Source organism: Triticum urartu, chromosome 3, assembly GCF_003073215.2.
Source record: "Triticum urartu cultivar G1812 chromosome 3, Tu2.1, whole genome shotgun sequence".
NCBI lineage: Eukaryota > Viridiplantae > Streptophyta > Magnoliopsida > Poales > Poaceae > Triticum > Triticum urartu.
In genome coordinates this window covers 71,905,682-71,919,203 of record NC_053024.1, presented here as the reverse complement: position 1 = coordinate 71,919,203, position 13,522 = coordinate 71,905,682, and the positions used below count along the sequence as shown (strand labels likewise).

General features: G+C 40.5%; 1 pseudogene; it reads left to right on the top strand.

Moving 5' to 3' along the window:
* Positions 1-94: 94 nt before the first annotated feature.
* Positions 95-7,741, top strand: LOC125548323 (annotated as a pseudogene).
* Positions 7,742-13,522: the final 5,781 nt, after the last annotated feature.

Below are 13,522 nucleotides of genomic sequence, written 5' to 3'. Positions count from 1 at the left end.
TTTACTTAACATCCGTGATCATGTGCTAGGTGTTGTATATTTCAGCATTGATAATGTTTGCACATGTGATGATACATATTATTTGTTGTAGGAAATGGCGTATGATGAGTTAACTGATATGATGTATGACATGGAGTTTGGAGAACTGATGAAAGACTGGATAGAAGATTGGCTAGATGATGAAAATTCAGATCGTGGAGATATGTCAGAGAATGGGGGCGAATTGGAAGATCTTAAAGTGAGTGGCATTATCATGTTGTAATTTTTTGGTGGCATCCAACAAGATTATATTTTTGTGTTGAAAATTTATAGATGGATGAGCATGATGATGGTCAGGAAAACAATGAGCATGATGATGGTCAGAAAAACAACTCGGAGATCTCGAATGAAGATTACATTAGTCAGGTATGGAAGTGGAATTTTTTATTGGCATGCAAATTGAATTTATCCTGGAATATTATATGACAAGTACTTATGTATTTGTGTTATATTTTCCAGCACATTTCTGAATGTCATAATGCGTACGACTATTACGGTGAATCCGACGCGGAGACAGGCCTTGATGACTAATCATTAGGTGCACCTGATTCTGGGGAGTCGCAGTCGTCGGTCATGATGAGTGAGGTATGTATGTAATCAATGTTGTATGGAAGTAATGTTATACCATAGAAAGTTGTTTTCATGGCTATGTTATGATTGTGTAGGTCACAGAAGATGAGGGGGAAAAGAATGTCCAAGATACTGCCAGTGCAGATGATAAGAGGGAGATGTTCATGCAGATAATACAAATGACTTCTATGTCTCACGATGCTGCATATGACTTCTACAACAACTATGCTAGAGATAATGGTTTCAGCATTAGAAAGAATAATGTGAGGTATAGCAAAACCGAGTCACATCATATGCATTATAGGCGGTTTCTTTGTTCCAGACAAGGAAAACATGACAGCAGGTTGCTAACCGAGGAAGGACACAACCGTAGGCTCAGACCCGAGACACGCTGCCACTGCGAAGCGCACCTGACCGTGAAGCTTGACCAAAAGCGTGGGCTTTGGTATGTTGACAGTTTTGAGGACAAGCATAGCCATATCTTGGCAGGACCGGACGAGGTACCTTTTCTTTGGTCACACAGAAAATCAAAGAGTGCCAGAAAGCTGAGATAATGTCCATGGGAGCTGCAGGGATTAGAATTCACAACATGATGGATTCCTTCATCAGCAAACATGTATGGTATGACGGTGTTGGTTTTACCAGGTGTGAAATATATAACCTTTGCGCCAGGGAGAAGAGGAAGCTACTTTCAAAAGGTGATGCTGCCACAGCCATAGGCATCATGGCCAGTAGGAAACAAAGGGATCCTAGCTTCTTTTTCGAGTACAAGCTAGATAATAAATGACATATGAATAGGATGTTCTGGTGTGACTCCCAGTCTCGTCATGACTATGAGGACTTCGGTGACGTGCTTGTATTTGATAGCACATACAAGATGAACCGGTATGGTATGCCATTCATACCTTTTGTTGGCCTTAACAATCACTGGAAGACCATTGTTTTTGCTTGTGCCATAGTTTCGGACGAGACCAACGAGACATATGTGTGGCTGCTGCAGACATTTTTGAGGTCCATGTGTCAAAAGATGCCGAAGAGTGCTATCACGGATGCCGACGCTGTGATGATCAAGGCAATTCGCCAAGTCTTGCCAGACGCGTGGCACCATATATGTATGTGCCATATAGAAAAAAATATGAAGATCCACCTCAGTCACAAGTCCTTGAAGGAGTTCCGAACTCTTATGTACTACAGCACGTCCACGACCACGTTTGGCAAGACATGGCACATGTTTTCCAAAAGAAGATGGCAGTCGAAAAAACAGTAACATGGTTGAGACGGATGTATAAGAAGAGGAGACTGTGGGTCGCAACTTATCTGACAGAGGGGTTCTGGTTTGGCATGAAAAGCCACTAGAGGAGTGAAAGTATAAACTCATGCATTCACCTCCACTTAGACGGTGAAATGACCCTGGTGGATATGATTTTGCACTATGAGAACACCGTTGTACGTATCCGTGAGAACGAGGCACGAGATGACTGCACGGCCTCACAAAGTTTACCGGTGCCGGTTACTTGCTCGAGGGAACTTGAGATAGCTGCTTCTCACGTCTTCACTCCAGCAAACTTCTATATGTTCCAAGATGATCTTAGGAAAATTGGCGGCATGGACATTGTAGAAATAAAGCTCGGAGACATATCATAGCAGTACATCGCGGCCTGGAAGAAAAACCGGAAGAGCCGTTTTTGGGTTGAGTATACACGAGTAAATTCCGCAGAAACTATAAGGTGCAGCTGCAGAAGAATGATTCGAAAGGGTCTACCTTGCAAGCACATGTTCCATGTACTGAAGTACTTGAATATATATGAAATACCAAAGTGTTTAGTTCTTGTGCGGTTCACAAAAGACGCAAGGTTGGGACTGCCCGCGAGGCGCGACAAGCGATCTGTTGGGATTTGGATGGAGTAGGGCAGCTGAAAGAATGAAATATATCCAGGTTAGTGTGTTGGCTTCAGAAGCTATGCATGAGGCTTGCAAACACCCAACTTTGTGGGGTCAGTCACGTGAGAGTTTGAAGGCCGTGATAGCTAAGAACCATGAGTATGATTAGCTAGAGGAAAATTTGAGTAAGAAACCGGCTGATCTCAGTAGGTGTGCAATTGAATATGTAGACGATGATGAAGGCAACATAGTTGAAGTTCAAGATCCTATTAAAGTATCAACGGAAGGTGCAGCTAAGGTAGATGAGAACCGCCCTATGTCGAAAAATGGTAGGTCACTTTCGTATGACGAGATCAGAATCAGGTGGGGCGCATGCAAATTGCTAGGGCACACTAAACGCAGCAAGAAATGCAAACTAAATAAGAAGTAAGTTTTTGTACGCATTGTAGGTTATAATTGTTTAACTTGTCATTCATTAACTTTTCCTGTTATCATGTGCAGAAGCGGGGTGGGTGAAGAAGAGTAGAACACTTGCTAGAGTTATGTACGGATGAATCCAGTGATCTAATAGTGAGGTGTTTACAATGTGTTACTGCATACATGATATATACTCTTGCAAGAGGCCAGGACCTTGAGATAGCGCTTGTAGCATATATGGACTAAATAGGAGGCACTCACTAGGGACTTAAATCATGGGAAATGGATAGCATTTGAGCCATTATAATGATGGCATCCTTTGTGTTGTCCACTCGAGTTATATTATATTAGAAAACTAGACGATACCCCGCACGTTGTTGCAGGAATGTTTTGCAATATATTCATAGAAAAATGGTTACGTGGAACATGCATATGTTGTTGGGGGAATCTTTTGTTTGCATGTTGTGGTGGACCTTTCTCCATGCATGTTGAATGATGAGGTGGCAAACTTGCATGTTAAGAGAAATAGGTTAGTGGGGGCTAGTAGTTTAGATATAGAAGATGTAATTATGTGTGGTAATAAATAAATTTTTTCCACTCCTCTGGTTCACCACCATTTAGATATAGAAAATACCAGCTCACTTGAGTATAGAGTATAGACTTGGTACCAAAAAAACCACCAATTTCCCCGCATAAAGAAAAGATAAACCCACCATTTTATGGCATGTTGTGTAACTCGGGCCGCTTGTCGCGATGATGTGGAGGGGGGCGACGGATGCCGTTAGACGGTGCGACACACGGCCGCTCCCGTTGCCAAGCCCATTTAACAATTTTTATTTTGGTTACAGCCCGTTTAAATGGGCCGCGCTGGCCACCTAGTCGGGGCGGTTCTTCCCTCACGATCTCCACACGCGTTCTATCTATCCACTGCGACCGCCGCCGTCGCCACCGCCACCGATCCACGTCTTTTCGTCGGTCCCGTTATGCCATGGTTTCATGGAGCGATGACTCGAACTCTTCTTCGGACGGCGAATCCGTGACTAGCCTGTAGGTACGCTCCTACTATATAATCTCCAGATAGTGCTAGGCTTAGGGTTAGTGTTCTTCATTACCGGTATTTAACGCAAGGCGTTGATTTGTGCATTATCTCTATTGTTTCGTTTAGCTTCCTACGACTATCCCTTGCTATGAATGGAGTGGCATTGCCCACGATCTGTCTTCTCGTTGTCTGCATCAAGAACCTTGCGTCAGGCTAGTTGCTTTTGATTCCTTGGACACTAGCAGACGATTTCTTGCCTGTGCTCAGAAGGTATGTTGTTCCGTACTGTAAATATATGTTTACATTAGCTCGTTCTCGATTTACTTCGCGGTAATCCATTGTTATTCCCATAATTACATACAATTTCAATTAATTTATGCATTTACAAAGTCCATATTTATGTTGTCTTTTTTACGGTCTAATATTTGTTTTAGCCCATAATAGCATATACTTGTAGTTAATTGATCCATATATATATGTATGTATATCATTGCGTGCTACATTTTTTGTTTATATGATTGAGAACATATTTGTAGTGCATTGCTTGTAATTGTAGTGCATTTGTGCATATATGATTGAGACCATATTTTTTCATACTGTAGGAATAAGTGAAATGTAACTATGTGGAATGGGTAGACCCGGAGTGGTCTGTGGCTACAAAGTTCTGCCTCAGAGAATTGTGGAGCATGTATGACGAGAAGCTGTGACGAGAACATTGTTCTTGGTGCCTCCTGACATTTAGGGGTTGTGGCAGTGTCCCGGGGAGTTGAGCTCCGAGGTGTTGTCGTCACAATTTTATCGTTGCAGTTCTGGAATACCTGAGTGTCGTCGACATCGAAAATCTCTTTTATGCAGTTGTTGGTGAGATAACCTCGATGCCACCCAGTACTAGGGCGGGAGTTCGGGAGTATTGCCATAACTCGTATAACGGATGCTTTTCGAAGGTTGAGGTAAATGATTTCCGAAGGTTTCTTGGTTATGTGTTGAAGGATGGATACAGCTGGATGTAGGTTTTGCTAGTTTGGGTGAGATATTATGCTTCCCCTGTATCCCCAACACCTGATTGCATAACCAAAAAGTTTCGGGAGTTTATAAGTGGGAATTCAAGTATCTCCTAGAATATCTTTTCCAACAGACACATGATACGATATGGGATCTATCATATATTTGTTCCGCCTTATTTTGCAAGCCAATCCTTTATTTTGTTTTGATTGTGGTATTCGAGTTGCTTCGAAGTCAAGTGTTGATTCCATACCTTTTTGAAGCAGTGTTCTCATACTCCTATGTGAATACCAATCCTTCATGATAATCGAGATTGTCATGTCAATCCTTTTCAACCGATGTCTTTCTCTTCAAGTGGTTCCGATCATTTCAACATCCGCAAGTTCAATTCTAAGTTCTCTCAACGGTGCTCGTTTCATCCGCCCCCAAGATGTCTTTGTTTTCCCGCCCACCCACCCTTTTCTTCAAGGATTCAGATTTCTTAATCAAGTACCCATTTTATTCATGTGAAGTCTCTTCATTCTTTTCAATCAATGTTCTTACCCGGTGGTTCTCGTGAAGATGCTCTACAAGTTCATCATTATTCATTCTCTTTCTTCTCCGATGGATTCAATTCAAGCTTTGCTGATCATATCCCTTTTCCTCGTTTCAAATATTTTTCCCATACTGGTGCACCTCATAATCATTCCCTGCTTGCTATTCAATTGTTCCGGAGTACTGAAGATATCTCGAAGATTCGTGTTTCCACTCTGCATTCATTCAAGCTTTTCGAGATTGGTATCTCATTCAAGCCATTTAATTCAACCGGTGTAATCTCTCTTTTCAAATAATCGTCCAACAGTGTTTCTTTTGAGTGGGCCCTAACCCACAGGTCTTTTCCCAGGATCTTACCTGACTCCTCTATTTTCCCGGAGTTACTCTCAAATTATTTTCCAAGTTTGACGTAAGAATGAATTATCATCAGTCATATGTATTTCTCCAAGATTGGTCAAATTCTTTTCATCGTTGGCTCAACCTCTTCGCTTTTGATTCTTCCGGAGTACCTCAACAATTCATGGTGGTGTTTCTTGTCGTCATTCTCAAATCTTGAAGACCGAAGAAGAGTTTTCCTCCAAATTTTACACGTTCTTTCAAAGATTCATGGTTCTATCCTTATGCCATCCTCTCATAATTGTTTTCGATTGTGAGAATTCTTCCACCCATCCGGAGCAATTCAAGAGTATTATCAGTTTGTTTCTCCGGAGCCCATCATCTCAGAATTATTCATTCCAGCTTTATGCTCTCATTCTCCAAATCATACTGGTGCATCATTCAAATCTCTTGTTTTCCTGTTTTAGGGTTTCAAAGAATAGGAATATCAAACGGAGTCCAAACGGAATGAAACCTTCGGGAACGTGATTTTCTCAACGAACAAGACCCGGGAGACTTGGACCCTACGTCAAGACACAAAAGAGGAGGCCACGAGGTAGGGGGCGCACCTACCCCCCAGGCGCGTCCTCCACCCTCATGGGCCCCTTGTTGCTCCACCGACGTACTCCTTCCTCCTATACATACCTACATATCCCCAAACGATCAGATACGGATCCAAAAACCTAATTCCACTGCCGCAACTTTCTGTATCCACAAGATCCCATCTTGGGGCCTGTTTCGGAGCTCCGCCGGAGGGGGCATCGATCACGGAGGGCTTCTACATCAACACCATAACCCCTCCGATGAAGTGTGAGTAGTTTACCTCAGACCTACGGGTCCATAGTTATTAGCTAGATGGCTTCTTCTCTCTTTTTGGATCTCAATACAATGTTCTCCCCCTCTCTTGTGGAGAACCATTCGATGTAATCTTCTTTTTGCGGTGTGTTTGTTGAGATCGATGAATTGTGGGTTTATGATCAAGTCTATCTATGAACAATATTTGAATCTTCTCTGAATTCTTTTATGTATGATTGGTTATCTTTGCAAGTCTCTTCGAATTATCAGTTTGGTTTGGCCTACTAGATTGATCTTTCTTGCAATGGGAGAAGTGCTTAGCTTTGGGTTCAATCTTGCGGTGTCCTTTCCCAGTGACAGTTGGGGCAGCAAGGCACGTATTGTATTGTTGCCATCGAGGATAACAAGATGGGGTTTTCATCATATTGCATGAGTTTATCCCTCTACATCATGTCATCTTGCTTAAGGCATTACTCTGTTTTTAACTTAATACTCTAGATGCATGCTGGATAGCGGTCGATGAGTGGAGTAATAGTAGTAGATGCAGGCAGGAGTTGGTCTACTTGTCTCGGACGTGATGCCTATATACATGATCATACCTAGATATTCTCATAACTATGCTCAGTTCTGTTAATTGTTCAACAGTAATTTGTTCACCCACCATAGAGTACTTATTCTTTCGAGAGAAGCCACTAGTGAAACCTATGGCCCCGGGTCTATCTTTATCATATTAATCTCCTACTACTTAGTTATTTCCTTTGCTTTTATTTTACTTTGCATCTTTATCACAAAAATACCAAAACTATTATCTTATCATATCTACCAGATCTCACTCTCGTAAGTGGCCGTGTAGGGACTGACAACCCCTATTCGCGTTGGTTGCGAGGATTTATTTGTTTTGTGCAGGTACGAGGGACTCGCGCGTAGCCTCCTACTGGATTGATACCTTGGTTCTCAAAAACCGAGGGAAATACTTATGCTACTTTGCTGCATCATCCCTTTCTCTTCGGGGAAAACCAACGCAGTGCTCAAGAGGTAGCAAGAAGGATTTCTGGCACCATTGCCGGGGAGGTCTATGCAAAAGTCAACATACCAAGTACCCATCACATACCCTTATCTCCCGCATTACATTATTTTCCATTTGCCTCTCGTTTTCCTCTCCCCCACTTCACCCTTGCCGTTTTATTCACCCTCTCTCTCTCTATCCTCCCTCTCTTTCTCTATTTATCTCTTTTTGCCCGCTTGCTTTTTGTTTGCTTGTGTGTTAGTTTGCTTGCTTGTCACTATGGCTCTACCTAAATTTGGTTACCTTCAACTTAAAAGGTTAGAAGAGATCGAAAGCAATGTCAGGAGTTTCATGGTTTTGCAATTTGAACATAATAGTTTCTTCAGAAACGAGCTTAAAGAACAGAAAAGTTTTATGAATAAAGATCTTGATGATATGTCTAAAGAAATCGATGGTTTAAGATCCCAAATTGTTCATCTTGAGAAATTAACTACTGAAATTTCGGATAGGCAGGCTACCTTAGTTAATAAGATGGCCGCTAAACCAGATTGCTATGAAAATAAAGATGAAGATCTAAAAGTTATTGATGTGTCCCCTATTAAATCTCTGTTTTGCAATATGAATCTTAATAATGATAGGACTGAATATGATCCACGTTTACCTAGAAGGCGTTCCAAGAATTCAGAATTTGTTGATCTTGATGCTAAAATTGATAAAAGTGGGATTGAAGAAATTAAAACCCTGGATGTTGCTAAACCCACTATTATGGATTTCAAGGAATTTAACTATGAAAATTGCTCTTTGATTGATTGTATTTCCTTTTTGCAATCCGTGCTAAATTCTCCTCATGCTTATAGTCAAAATACAGCGTTTACTAAACATATCGTTGATGCCTTGATGTAATCTTATGAAGAAAAACTTGAATTGGAAGTTTCTATCCCTACAAAGCTTTATTATGAGTGGGAACCAACTATTAAAATTAAAATTAAAGATCATGAATGCTATGCTTTATGTGATTTGGGTGCTAGTGTTTCCACGATTCCAAAGACTTTGTGTGATCTGTTAGGTTTCCGTGATTTTGATGATTGATCTTTAAACTTGCACCTTGCGGATTCCACTATTAAGAAACCTATGGGAAGAATTAATGATGTTCTTATTGTTGGAAATAGGAATTATGTGCCCGTAGATTTTATTGTTCTTGACATAGATTGCAATCCTTCATGTCCTATTATTCTTGGTAGACCTTTCCTTAGAACGATTGGTGCAATTATTGATATGAAGGAAGGAAATATTATATTCCAATTTCCATTAAGGAAAGGCATGGAACACTTTCCTAGAAAGAAAATTAAATTACCTTATGAATCTATTATGAGAGCCACTTATGGATTGCCTACCAAAGATGGCAATACCTAGATCTATCCTTACTTGTTATGCCTAGCTAGGGGCGTTAAACGATAGCGCTTGTTGGGAGGCAACCCAATTTTATTTTTATTCCTTGCTTCTTGCTCCTGTTTAGTAATAAATAATTTATCTAGCCTCTGTTTTGGTTGTGTTTTTTGTGTTTAATTAGTGTTTGCGCCAAATAGAACCGTTGGGAAGACTTGGGGAAAGTCTTGTTACACTTGCTGTAAAAAACAGAAACTTTAGCGCTCATGAGAACTGCTGCCATTTTTATTTGGAAAGTGATATTCAGTTAATTATTTTTTCATATGATTAATAGATAAATTCCTAACGTCCAGCAATTTATTTTAGAATTTTTGCGGTTCCAGATCTTGCGCTAGCTACAGATTACTACAGACTATTCTGTTTTTGACAGATTCTGTTTTTCGTGTGTTGTTTGCTTATTTTGATGAATCTATGGCTAGTAAAATAGTTTATAAACCATAGAGAAGTTTTAATACAGTAGTTATAACACCAATATAAATAAATAATGAGTTTATTACAGTACTTTGAAGTGGTCTTTTGTTTTCTTTCGCAAACGGAGCTCACGAGATTTTCTACTTTAAGTTTTGTGTTGTGAAGTTTTCAAGTTTTGGGTAAAGATTTGATGGATTATGGAACAAGGAGTGGCAAGAGCCTAAGATTGGGGATGCCCATGGCACCCGCAAGATAATCTAAGGACACCTAAAAGCCAAAGCTTGGGGATGCCCTGGAAGGCATCCCCTCTTTTGTGTACTTCTATCGGTAACTTTACTTGGGGCTATATTTTTATTCGCCACATGATATGTGTTTTTCTTAGAGCGTCTTGTATGATTTGAGTCTTTACTTTTTAGTTTAACACAATCATCCTTTCTGTACACACCTTTTGAGAGAGCCATACATGATTTGGAATTTGTTAGAATACTCTATGTGCTTCGCTTATATCTTTTGAGTTATGTAGTTCTGCTCTAGTACTTCACTTATATCTTTTAGAGCACGGTGGTGGATTTGTTTTATAGAAACTATTGATCTCTCATGCTTCACTTATATTATTTTGAGAGTCTTAAATAGCATGGTAATTTGCTTAAAATCCTAATATGCTAGGTATTCAAGAATAATAAAATTCTCTTAAGAGTGTGTTGAATACTATGAGAAGTTTGATGCTTGATAATTGTTTTGAGATATAAAGATGGTGATATTAAAGTTGTGCTAGTTGAGTAGTTGTGAATTTGAAGAATACTTGTGTTAAAGTTTGTGATTCCCGTAGTATGCACGTATGGTGAACCGTTATGTGATGAAGTCGGAGCATGATTTATTTATTGATTGTCTTCCTTATGAGTGGCGGTCGGGGACGAGCGATGGTCTTTTCCTACCAATCTATCCCCCTAGGAGCATCCTTTGTTTTGTTTTGATTGTGGTATTCGAGTTGCTTCGAAGTCAAGTGTTGATTCCATACCTTTTTGAAGCGGTGTTCTCATACTCCTATGTGAATACCAATCCTTCATGATAATCGAGATTGTCATGTCAATCCTTTTCAACCGATGTCTTTCTCTTCAAGTGGTTCCGATCATTTCAACATCCGCAAGTTCAATTCTAAGTTCTCTCAACGGTGCTCGTTTCATCCGCCCCCAAGTTGTCTTTGTTTTCCCGCCCACCCACCCTTTTCTTCAAGGATTCAGATTTCTTAATCAAGTATTCATTTTATTCATGTGAAGTCTCTTCATTCTTTTCAATCAATGTTCTTACCCGGTGGTTCTCGTGAAGATTCTCTACAAGTTCATCATTATTCGTTCTCTTTCTTCTCCGGTGGATTCAATTCAAGCTTTGCTGATCATATCCCTTTTCCTCGTTTCAAATATTTTTCCCATACCGGTGCACCTCATAATCATTCCCTGCTTGCTATTCAATTGTTCCGGAGTACTGAAGATATCTTGAAGATTCGTGTTTCCACTCTGCATTCGTTCAAGCTCTTTCGAGATTGGTATCTCATTCAAGCCATTTAATTCAACCGGCGCAATCTCTCTTTTCAAATAATCGTTCAACGGTGTTTCTTTTGAGTGGGCCCTTACCCACAGGTCTTTTCCCAGGATCTTACCTGACTCCTCTATTTTCCCGGAGTTACTCTCAAATTATTTTCCAAGTTTGACGTAAGAATGAATTATCATCAGTCATATGTATTTCTCCAAGATCGGTCAAATTCTTTTCATCGTTGGCTCAACCTCTTCGCTTTTGATTCTTCCGGAGTACCTCAACAATTCATGGTGGTGTTTCTCGTCGTCATTCTCAAATCTTGAAGACTGAAGAAGAGTTTTCCTCCAAATTTTACACGTTATTTTAGAGATTCATGGTTCTAGCCTTATTTTAGAGATTCATGGTTCTAGCCTTATGCCATCCACCCATCCGGAGCAATTCAGGAGTATTTTCAGTTTGTTTCTCTGGAGCCCATCATCTCAGAATTATTCATTCCAGCTTTCAGCTCTCATTCTCCAAATCATACCGGTGCATCATTCAAATCTCCTCTAATCAGTTCATGATCTCTCCGTTCTCATGTATTTATAATCTCTCAAGTTTCTCTATTCTTTTATAATTCTTCCTGGTGTTTTCCTTATCTTTTCTTTGTTCATTTTTAATTCTTATGGTGGTTCTTCCAAGATTCTTCTTCCTTCGTTTATCATATCAATTTATTCGTTGTTTCTATTCTACCGGTGGATCATTGAGGACCTTATTCAAGTTTGCGCCATATCTATCTTAACCCTTTCTACGAGAATAAGTAGTATGCCAAATCCGTTGCTTGTCATCAGTTTAAATTGGTGAAGGATAAGCATAATGTAATTCTTATTCTTGTTTCATCGAGTAAATTCAATTCCTGCTTTCCAGAGTGGTTCATCATATCACATTCTCGGTTTGAGATGCTTTATCTTTTCTTTTCCAAGAGTTCCAACCTATCTCAATTATATCACCACGAAGATTCATCTAAATCATTGCAAGGATTCACCTTGTGTTTTCAACTTCTCTTTCCTTTCGTTTGATTATTCTTTTATTACCGGAGTTCTTCATGGAGGCTCTACATGATGATTCATAAAGGATTTAATTCCTTCTCGAAGTGTTCATCAAGAATCTTTTCTGAGGAGTTCAAGCATTCTTCGTCTTGCAATCCGGAGTGTAATTCTTTCTAACTTATCTTTTGAGATGGTGTTTGATACGTCTCCAACGTATCTATAATTTTTGATTGCTCCATGCTATATTATCTACTGTTTTGGACATTATTGGGCTTTATTTTACACTTTTATATTATTTTTGGGACTAACCTATTAACCAGAGGCCTAGCCCAGAATTGCTGTTTTTTTGCCTGTTTTAGGGTTTCAAAGAAAAGGAATATCAAACGGAGTCCAAACGGAATGAAACCTTCGGGAACGTGATTTTCTTAACGAACAAGACCCGGGAGACTTGGACCCTACGTCAAGACACAAAAGAGGAGGCCACGAGGTAGGGGGCGCACCTACCCCCCACCCCCCAGGCGCGCCCTCCACCCTCGTGGGCCCCCTGTTGCTCCACCGACGTACTCCTTCCTCCTATATATACCTATGTACCCCCAAACGATCAGATACGGAGCCAAAAACCTAATTCCACCGCCGCAACTTTCTGTATCCACGAGATCCCATCTTGGGGCCTGTTCCGGAGCTCCGCCGGAGGGGGCATCGATCACGGAGGGCTTCTACATCAACGCCATAGCCCCTCCGATGAAGCGTGAGTAGTTTACCTCAAACCTATGGGTCCATAGTTATTAGCTAGATGGCTTCTTCTCTCTTTTTGGATCCCAATACAATTTTCTCCCCCTCTCTTGTGGAGAACCATTCGATGTGTCCGTGTAGGGATTGACAACCCCTATTCGCGTTGGTTGCGAGGATTTATTTGTTTTCTGCAGGTATGAGGGACTCGCGCGTAGCCACCTACTGGATTGATACCTTGGTTCTCAAAAACTGAGGGAAATACTTACGCTACTTTGCTGCATCATCCCTTCCTCTTCGGGGAAAACCAACGCAGTGCTCAAAAGGTAGCAGTGTTGTGTCTTTCTTGACAATTTCCCCTTCATGCTTCATGATTCAAAAGTTGTCAGGAATGAGATATTTAAATCCATCATTTTCTCCCTTGGAGTTATCTTGGTATAGATTTCACCCAATGCCTTCCCTAAGGAATGTTGCTTATTGTGGTGTCTATCAATGATACAAGTTTTTCTCCTATCCTCTCGACGAAAGGAGTTGTCATCTCCTTGTTGACCTCAATCCAATCTATTGTTTTTTCGTTAGTGGCAGAATTTCACCTCAGTTTTGAGATGTTTTCCATAAGCCCACAACAAGCTTACTCTTTTCGTTGTTGGTTTCCAACAACTCCGTTTAACCCTTCCCCTAAGGATGCCTTTTCAAGCTCTTTTGTGGCAGAAGTTG